Source organism: Echinops telfairi, unplaced genomic scaffold (genome assembly GCF_000313985.2).
Source record: "Echinops telfairi isolate 266 unplaced genomic scaffold, ASM31398v2 ScPeMD7_7412;HRSCAF=8450, whole genome shotgun sequence".
In the NCBI taxonomy this organism is placed as follows: domain Eukaryota; kingdom Metazoa; phylum Chordata; class Mammalia; order Afrosoricida; family Tenrecidae; genus Echinops; species Echinops telfairi.
Window position 1 is genome coordinate 10,894,321 of NW_022111312.1, and position 10,193 is coordinate 10,904,513.

Sequence of the window (10,193 nt, forward strand, 5' to 3'; positions counted from 1 at the left end):
CCTGTCTGCCCCCCCCCCCCCCCCTGGCCGACCCCTGACAGGGTGGCGTGGGAGGAAAAATCTTCCAGCCATCTGCTCAGTGGCTGGGTTTCCGGGCAGGGTGGGGCCAGGGGGGGAGCCAGGAGAACCTGCTCTCTAAGGGAAGTGCCCCAGGCCCCCCCACTGCAGGGAGGACCCTCAAGTCCTCATCGAAGGAACACTGGCCAATCAGGCCACAGGACAAAGGCTGTGGCCTTGGGCCTGCCTGATCCCCAGAGAACTCAGGCCCTGGCAGGCTGAGGGCTGGGGTGCAGGGCTCCTGGGTCCAATCAGGACTGACTCAGCAAGTGACCTCCGCTGAGTCACTTCCCCTGGGCAGCCTCAGTTTCTTCAGGGCGGGTGGGGAGGTGGGAATGGGGCCTGCTGTGAGTGCACCCCGAGGATGCACACAAATCTCCCAGACAGCCAGCTTCCTCCCCTCTGTCACATGGAGGCCACTGCCTGCACCCCTGCCCCCACAGGTGTGCTCCTCTTGGGGACACCGAGGCCCTCTCTCCCAGGAAATGTGGGCATTAGAAACAGCTGCTCAGAATCTCCGGGGAGTTCTTCTCCCTGACCTACCCCACCGTGGGCAGTGTATTTCCCCCATGCCCTCGGGAAGGGGATCAGAGATCGGAGACCCTGAGGCTCACACAGACCTGGTCCTGACAGCCAGCCCGGCTCAAGTCCTTGCTGTGTGCCAGCCACCTGACCACCCGGCTGGGTTCTCCAACCAAAGACAAGTGGCGGCTCCACAGGCCCCGCCTCCCCTTGGACAAGGGCAGTTGGTTGGCTCTTCAGGGCACCCTCACCCAGGCCCACGGCAGCTCCTGAACGCATCACTGGCTGCCATCGAGTTGATGCCAACTCACTGCAAGCCTATAGGGCAGGATAAAACTCTGTGCGTTTCTGAGCTTCTAACTCTTCTTGGGAGGACAAAGACCTGTCTTTCTCTTGCAGAGCTGCTGGGGGTTTTGAACTGCTGACCTTGTGGACTGCAGTCCAATGCATAACCACTGCACCACCAGAGTTCTCTGCAGTTGCAGCAACAGCCCACGAAAAGAACTGCTAAACTCTTGCACAGATGCCAACTACATCAGCTCAGAGAGGTTAAGTGGTCAACCCAGGGACTGACAGCAATGGTACAAAGACCCTCAAGAAAGGGGTGCCATCCCTGGTGGGCCTCCAAGCAGCCCCCTCAGAGCCTCACCATGCCTGGGGAGGGGCCCCTCCAAGTGCCAACACCCCCACCTTTCCCTACCCCTCTTACTCTTGCCCTGAACCCCTAGAGGTGGGGTGTATTCGAGGTGGTATAGCTGGACCCAGATCCCTGAGGGTCCCCAGGGGCTGGCCTGCTCTGCTGTGGGGTCACCCAGCAGTTGCCTGTCCCAGTCTGTCACCATTATCTTCAGCTGTTAGTTCTATAGCCTTTGATTTGTTCTGGAAAGGTCTATCAGAGAGGGTGCAAGTCCAAAGTTTAGGGGATCGAGGAGTCAGGGAGAAAACCAGGATGAAACAGCCACACTACCACAAGAGTAACCGATCCTAATAATTCTATGGGAGTCATTATCCCGCCCATTTGGCAGAGAGGAAACCGAGGCCTGGTGAGTAAGGGCCTCACCCTTCAGAACCCACTGCTGGTACTCCAGGCCCACTGACAAGGAGCATTCCACAGCCAGTATCACACCATCGTCACCGTCCCCCAGTCAACTCAACTGCCAGCGAGTCATGCCAACTTAGAGACCCTATATGACAGGGTATGAGTTTACGAGACTGGAACCGTTTATGGGGATAGAAAGCCGGCCTTTCTCCCTCAGAGCAGCTGGTGGTTCCAAACTGCCAGCCTTCCTGATCACAGGCCAACTCATAACCTCTGTGCCCCAGGGCTCCTAGAATCACTGACTTACACAGGTAGAAAGGAGTCCTTGTAGGACAGTGGTTAAACATCAGCTGCCTAACAGATCAAGGAGCCCTGGTGGCATATTGGTTTATGTGCTAGGCTGCTAGCTCTGAGGTTAGCAATTCAAAACCACCACTAACTCTGCTTTCTACTCCTGCCAAGAGTTACAGTTTTAGAAACCCACAGGGGCAGTTCTAACCTGTTCTATAAGGGTTGCAAAAGAGTCAGAATTGACTGGATGGCAGTGAATTTGGTTTTTTGGTTTTGCCAAAAAGGTCAGTGGTTCCAGGCCACCAGTTGCTCTGAGAAAGATGTGACTGCTTCCGTAGAGATGACAGCCTGGGAAACCCCATGGTGCAGACCTGCTTGGTCATGTCAGGTGTAACTAGTTGGTATCACTTGGGCAACAGAGGGTTTGATTTTATTATGCATGGAGAAGTGCCTAGTCAGGTATATGTTTGCTTACATATGTATATTTGCACAGTAAAAAGAAAAGATTAAAGGAATCCTCTCTATCACCTGTCCTTGGACCTGGTCTCTGTGCCAGACTCATTACAACTCCACCACACGCTGCTGCAACTGTTTTACAAAGAGGGAAACTGAGGCTCAAGCTGGTCACATGAACCAAGCTCTCCACTAGAGAGAGGCTGGTTGAGATTCACACCCAAGCCTCCAGAACCCTCCTGGGCCACTGCTGAGCCCTGCAGCCCTCAGACCCCAGTTGCTGATCCTGCAGGCCAGGCCCACAACCAGTTGTGGCTCACAGAGGACTTGGAAGTTCTAGGAATGTTCACCCTTTGGCTCAGATGGATTTCTCCCCGCAGCACTCCAGGGGGTTGTGGGAAAAGGCAAAACCAGAGCATGTTAAAAACCAGTCCAAGTTCCCCGCGGGCCCTGGCCTCTGTCCCCTGACCCCAGCCAGCCCAGGAAGTCTCTCTGCCAGCTCTGCCCCCCTCAGGACTGGGTCTCCAGCCTCTCCCGGTCCCCGGGAGGCTTGTGAGCAGCTTCCGCTCCCACCGCCGGGTCAGGGATGGGAAATCCGGACTCGGAGAGCCTGCGTTCCTTGAGGCCCTGCAGGGCAGGGCTGGAAATGGGGGCCCCAGGATGAAGTGGCCCGAGGACCGGCAGCTGGGGGTGGGGGCTGTCTGGGATGCTCCTCTCAGCCCTCAGCCGCCACTCCTCCAAAGGTGACCCTTGGCCCTCTGCCCTGGAGCCCCAGCCCGATTTCACTTCCTCCCACGCCAGCAGCCTGATCGTGCCCCTCCCGGGGGCCCCCAGCTGCAGGCAATGACCTCCTCACCTACATCAAGGCGGCCAGGGTATAGGGAAGAGAAACGAGAGAAAGAGGAAACGAAAGAAAAAAAGAAGCGGACAAGCAGGCATGCCCCCAGCCCAGTTCCTCAAATGTAGCCTCCCCCCACAAAAGCCCCCAAGGCCTGAGGGACGGAAGTGCGGGGGGAGGGGGGGTTGCGCAGGGCAGGCTTTCGAGGTCTCAGAAATAACCTGAAGCGCTGACCATGGTGGGGAGGGGGCGAAGGGAGCGAGGAAAGGAGATTCCCAAGAACCCCAGGTCGCGTTCTGAGGACCCAGCCCAAAGAGACCCTGTCTTTGCGTCCTTTAAAGCCTGGCGAACCTCCAAATCTGGCAGTAGGGACACAGGCCAGAGTGGGGAAAGGGGCTTCCAGCATCAGGCCACTACCCTCTGAGCCACATGGCTTGTCCTGGGGGAGCGGAGGGGCCCGCAGCAGCTCTCCCTCGAAGGGCTCCCCCCACCCCCGTTCTGTTGGACTACTTTCACTTTCAAGGTATCAAGTGACCCTCGACCCCTCCTTACCAGGACCAGGCACGAGTTGAGGGCAGTGCTGTCCTTGGGGGCAGGGAGACTTTATAGGTGGATAGTCCCCGCCCCGACTGCCTCAGCTACCCCAGTACCTCCCAACACGTGTGTGGGTGGGGTGCCGCAGGAGGCGAGGAAGGGGCCCCCTACACACACACACCCTCGGCCAGCTGCAGGCAGTACTGAGGGCCGCTGTGGAGGTGCGCAGAGGCTGAGCGGACCTGGCTCCAGGCCTCCTCTCCCCACTTTGAAGCCCTCCCAGCGCCGGGAGGGGCGAGCTTACCTGAGAGACAGGGGTTCCGGGCCCGGCCGGCCCATGGCGTCGCGCGCCCCCGGCCCCCCAAAGTCCGAGGGGGCGGGCGGGCCCCCCGCCCCGGGCGCGTCCTCTCCCGCGCGCCGGCGGCTAGCTCGCGGCTCGCTCGCACGGGCTCAGGCAGGAAACCCGGGCTCGGAAAATGGCCAGCGTCTCATCATTTCCGCTGCCAGCGCATGACAGTTGCGGGAGGATGCGCCCCCGGGCCGCCGCCGAGGAAACTTTGCTGCCGCCGCCGTCGTCGCCCCCGCGGGCCGCGACAGTCCGGGCGGGCGGCCGGGTGGGGGCGTTGGCCGGAGCCCGTGCCGCCCCGCGCGGTTATGTAAAGAGGAACCGCGGCTGGAGCGCAGCGCCACGGGAGGGCGGCCGCGGGGGCGGGATGGGGGCGGGACCACCGCGGGCCCCGCCCCAGCACGCCCGCCAGCAGGAGACTTGGCCAGAGGGGCGGGCACGAAGCGGACGCCTAGGGGGCGGGGCCTGCCCTGGCCCTGCCCATCCACTTGGCTCCTCCCCCACTGGAGCCCGAGCGGCAACCCGGCGAGGGGCGGGGCCCTTCCAAGTCCCGCCCACAGCCTGCCCTCCCATTCCGCGTCGCACTGCTTAAGGGCTGCGAGAGACCGCCAGGGAGGGGTGGGGGGTGCCTCCCGCCAAGGGGTGAAACCCGGAGAAGGGCGTGGTCTACAGGCCGAGTCGCCAGACCTGGAGGGGGCGCGCCTGCTAACTCCCTCCACCAGGCCTTATCGCCGAGCGCCCGGGCGTCAGTGCAATAGCTGCCGCTACTTTCATCATCACCGAGCGAGAGCCCAGCCCCACCTGGCCCCAACTCTGCTGGGCCGGCAACTCGGGCTCCACATTCCCAGCCTCTGCTCTGACCACGTCGCCGCCCTGTACTCCACCTGTGCACCGAAACTCCGACTCCGGGAGGGCTGCAAATTCCTCCCTAAGTCCTCCCGGATCACTGGCTGCCATGCCCTCTGACCCTCCCATTCTCTGCCCCTGGCTGCTTTCAGGGCACGCAGGAAAAAAAGTCCCGGCTGTCTGCTTTCGTTAAAAGTTACAGCAGAAGAAACCCTGCAGCACACAGACTCCAGGGCAACTAACAACAAAAACAGCAGACCGGCCTTCCTTCGGAGGCGGCAGGCTGACCGCGGGGAACTCCCTAGTCTGCGCCAGGTCGCTCTCGGCCGGCCTCTCCCCAGCACCCGGGAGGGCGAGAGCGGGGACGCCCGCCCCCCCCCCCCACAGGAAGCCAGTCGCTCACGCCCCCGGCTTGGAGGGGGCCACCTCACCCTTTCCTAGACAGCGAGGTACCTCTCCCTCCATTCCCCGACCTGGGCAAACGCTCCTCCATACCTCAATGTCCTCCCCTGTGGAGTGGAAGGAACAGCCCCCACCCGCGGGGTTGCTCTGAGAGTGAAATGAGTTCTGCTGGTGAAGCAGTGCGGGCCGGCCCAGGAAGCCCGACGAGAGTGTTTGATAAACAGGCCCTTCCTCCAGCAGCTGCAGGAAGGGATTCCCCCCCAAAGGTGGGAGTTTCCTGATTGCACCTGCATGGGGGAGGGCGCCTGGTGAGGATCCAATGACCTTGAAGGTGCCACTGGGGAAGAGTCGGAGATAAAGATACACTGAATCCCAGCTGGGCTGCAATAATGGGCCAGAACGTCGGAAGGATTGTGAAGATGGCGCGGGGGCCCGGGGTGTTTCATTCTGCTGGGCTGAGGATGTGGGAACATACTCTGGGGTTCCCCCACAACAAACACTGCTCCAGGCAGCTTTCCGTCCTGGGGACACAGCAGTGCACAAGTCAGGGCAATACTGCCAGCCTCCTGGAGCTGACATTTTAGTGACGGGTCACAGGGGACAAGTATAGAATGGGTACAATTATTAGAAAGGTGGTACAGGCTCAGGGTGGCCTCTCTGGTGGCCTGAGCCGAGACGCCTGCCCCTTGGCATGACAGGGTCTGGGGGGCGGAGCGTCCTAGGAAGCCTAACCTGAAGATGCCACCTGGAGAGACTGAGGCTTGGTGCCTGCAATCACACCAGCGCCAGGTGGCTGCACGGAGCAGCCTGGCCCCGGTCACAGCTGCTGCCAATCAGTTGCTGAAATCTGCCAGCCACAAGCACTTTCCCTCTCGCTGCCCAGACGGCAGTTCTGCTGACTTAAATGGGGACTTGTGGTTCTTCCCCTTTTTAATCACGGTTCGAGTCTTCTCTCACGCCAGATTTCTTGGCGGGGCCCCCACTGTCCGCTTTGCTGCCTGGCTCGGTTTTTCTGGAGTCCGGTTCCTGGTTTCCGTGCGATTCCTAATCCCCAAACCCTCACTTCCCCTCGCCCTCTCTCAGCCCCGGTGGCATAGTGGCTATGCCTTGGGCTGCTGCTAACTGCAAGGTTAACAGTTCAAAACCACTAGCTGCTCTGCGGGAGAGAGATGGAGCTTTCTACTCCCTTGAAGAACGAGTCTTGGAATCGCAGTTCTACCCTGTCCTATAGGGCCCTAGGAGTCGGCATCGATTCGATGGCCTTGAGTTTTGAGGGTTTTTGTGTTTTTTTGGAGAAAAGAAATACTCCTCAGACATCACCTTGCCCCAGATTTGGGCCTCTTGTGCTCAGAATCAGTTTCATCTGTGATGTGGGCTCTGCTGGCTTCGGGGAGGGGAGGGGGGCAGTGCACCTCCCACTCCACAGGTCCCAGGGCAGAGAGAGAGAGGATTTTTTTCAGTACCACACCAACTGCTCTGTAACGCATCACATTAGAAGGTCTTGAATAGAATGGGAGAAAAACATGGATCAGAACCCACAAATTATAAAAGAGACCAGGAGGCTTACTGGGCAGATAAGAGACGGGAGGGACCCCAAGTTTACAACTCTTAGTCGTCACCCCCTTCAGGTCTGGAACTGAACTCACCCACTTCCTTGTTAGACTAATCAACCATTTAAAATCCCAAGGACAGATTGGAGAGGGTCAGGAAACACAAAAGCGCCAAGCCAGTCAAGTGAGGGTGCATTGAGGGGATGGCCACAGGTGACTGGGGCCAAAAGTGTATGGATTGTTGAGTATAAAACTGTAAACTGTCATCTAAGTGCACCCCCCAAAAAAAAATTTTTAAATCATTTTATGAAGAGCTTTTACAATGCTTATTACAATCCATACAACTGTATCAGGCATATTTGTACATATGCTGCTGTCATTCTTTTCTGGACAGTTACTTTCTATTGAGCCCTTGGGATCAGCTCCTCTCCACCCCCCAACCCCCCATGACCCCTTGATAGATTACAAATTATTATTTCCACTGACCACTGTCTCCCTTCACTCATGGTTTCCGTTGTTCTTTCCCCTGGCAGGGGGGTCTGTGGTTGTGTGTCGATCAGTTCCCCCTTCCCCACCAAAATTTTAAGATGAGAACTTTATTAGAATTCCCACAACTGATTTGAGGAAACAGCCCCCATTGCCCTTTTTTCTTCCCAAACTAAAAGAAGGATCAAGTTGGTTCAGGGCTCTCAGAGGCTAGTGGGGAAGCAGCGGTGGAAAATGAGGAGCCGTCCCACCATGAACAAAAACCCTTTTAGAAAACTCCAGAGTTAATGGTCAAAATGCACACTCTCTACCTAATTCACAGTAGAAAAAAAAAAAGTCCAGAACAAAGACCATAAGACTTTCTAACTGGGAACCAATCACAATGATCTACATATAACCCCCCCCACCCCACCCCCGGGGACGGACAAAAGAAAAGTGGGTGAAGGGAGACATTGGTCCGTGTAAGACATGAAAAAACAATAATTCATAAATTATCAAGGGTTCATGAAGGAGGTAGGGAGGGACGGAAAAAAACGGGGAGCTGATACCAAGGGCTCAAGCAGGAGGAAAATGTTTTGAGAATGAGGATGGCAGCATATGTACAAATGTGGTTGACACAAGGGATGGATGCATGGATTGTGACAAGAGCTGTACAAGCCCCCAATAAAATGGATTTAACAAAAACTAACTGTACATACAGTATAATAACAATGAATGATTAACTGATCTGATTAATAGCAAGTTATTAGCTATTACAGGATGCATAATAGAAAACAGCAAGATATTAACAGGATAATAATATAGTAATAGTTAACAAGCCTAATAGTAATATTCCTTAATAGTCACAGACTAGTAATAACAATTTGAGATAATTGGTAATAAAATAATAATAGCTCTATAATTACAAGAGCTAACAGATCGGGTAGCTATGACAATGGCACTAACCGTTTCAGAGACTTACTCTGTTCCAGGCCTAGCTTTACGCCGCCACCAACCTACAGAACTTTCTGCAAAGCTGAAAATGTGGTGTTTGTGGTGTCTAACACGGTTGTCCCAACCGAGCCCTTGAAATGTGGCTAACTCACTACCATCAGGCTTATTCAGACCCACAGCAGCCCTATAGAGCAGCAGTTCTCCACCTTCCTCACGCCGCGACCCTTTCATGCACGTTCTCATGTGGTGCGGACCCCCAACCATAACATTATTTTCGTTGCTACTTCATCACTGTCATTTTGCTACTGTTACGAATCGTCCTGTTAATATCTGATAGGCAGGATGTATTTTCATGTTACAAATTGAACATAGCTAAACATAATTAAAGCATAGTAATTAACAAAATGATATGTAATCATATATTGTGAAATATTTATGTGTTTTTTGGTGGTCTTAAGCGACCCCTGCAAAAGGGTCATTTGACCTCCAAAGGGGTCTCGTCCCACAGGTTGAGAACTGCTGCTAGAGAGGATTCCAAGACTGTAAAACTAACCTTGCAGTTAGCATTCCAATGTCTAACCCAGAGCCCCACGAGAGCTCCTTGAGATGCAACTATCGTAGCTGCGCCTGGATTCCCCGTTGTACTGAATGCTCACTAAAATCTAATGAGCCCTCATGGGAGGATTAGGGGTTCCTAGGCAGTGGCAGCTCTAGGCTACCTTTACAAATGGCAAACGGTCACCACCACTACCATCATAAAACCCAAACCCAAACTCACTGCCATCGAGTCAGTTCTGACTCATTATCAACCCTATGGGACGGGCAGAAGGGTCCCTGTAGGTTTGTGACACCGTAACTCCTTACAGGTCTAGAAAGCCTCATTTTTCTCCGGCAGAGCTGCTGGTGGTTTTGAGCTGCTGATGCTGGGATTAGCAGCCCAAATGTAGCCACTACACTGCCACAGCTCACTACCATCAGAGAATGGATAATTCATTATTACAGCCTTGGTGCCAGGCAGGAGCCTTGGTAGCATTGTTGGTTGGACCAGCAGTTTTCAACCTGAAATCCCTTTGGGGGTTGAACGACCCTTTCACAAGGGTCACCTAAGACCATCGGAAAACACGTATTTCTGATGGTTTTAGGAAACAAGACACCACTCCTCTATCCATCTCTAGGCGGGTCCGCCCACATGCAGATATGCCCATATACGAGTACCAGCATGAAGACTATTACCCATGCTACACCAGGCTTCAAGACAAAATTTCATTTATTTGTCATTAGAAATAAATATCTAAGAATATGGAATTACATCTTGTTTTTGTAATTCATCACTGTGCTTTATGTTCGAGTTGTACCAATGAAAATACATCCTGCATATCATATTTACATTTTGATTCATAACAGTAGCAAAATGACAGTGATGAAGTAGCAACAAAAATAATTTTATGTTTGGAGGTCACCACCACATGAGGAACTGTATTAAAGGGTCACGGCATTAGGGAGGTGGAAAACCTCTGGGTTGGACATTGGACAGCCTACCGGACTTTCATTGGTTTAAAGCCACCAGCTGCTGGGAGGGAGAAAGCTGTGGCCGTCTGCCCTTGTAATCTTTTTTAATCTTGTGTCTCACTCGCCCGATGTAGGTAGGTCACTATGCATCGGAATGGAATACGGCAGTGGGTTTCAGTTTGGGTTACAATGGCTTCCACCTGGGATTGACTGTTCTAGCTTCCCAACCACCATGCAAAGAAGATGTGTCCGACATGAGAGGAGACTGAGGCACAGGGAAGTGACCTGCACCAGCCACACAGCTGCCATGCTAGCTCAGTGACAGACAGGCAGGAGCTGTGTAACAGCTCCACTGTTCTGATAGTGGTTAGAAAAAAAAGGGTGGGG

The 10,193-nt window shown here is 54.8% G+C and overlaps 1 protein-coding gene across 1 annotated transcript in view; it reads right to left on the reverse strand.

The window, feature by feature from the left end:
- Positions 1-4,140, reverse strand: part of SH2B3 (SH2B adaptor protein 3) — a 25,982-nt gene extending 21,842 nt beyond the window's left edge. The window contains exon 1 of the mRNA XM_030887472.2: positions 4,039-4,140. The gene's annotated coding sequence lies outside the window, so the exon portion shown is untranslated. The remainder of the gene's footprint in view (positions 1-4,038) is intronic.
- Positions 4,141-10,193: the final 6,053 nt, after the last annotated feature.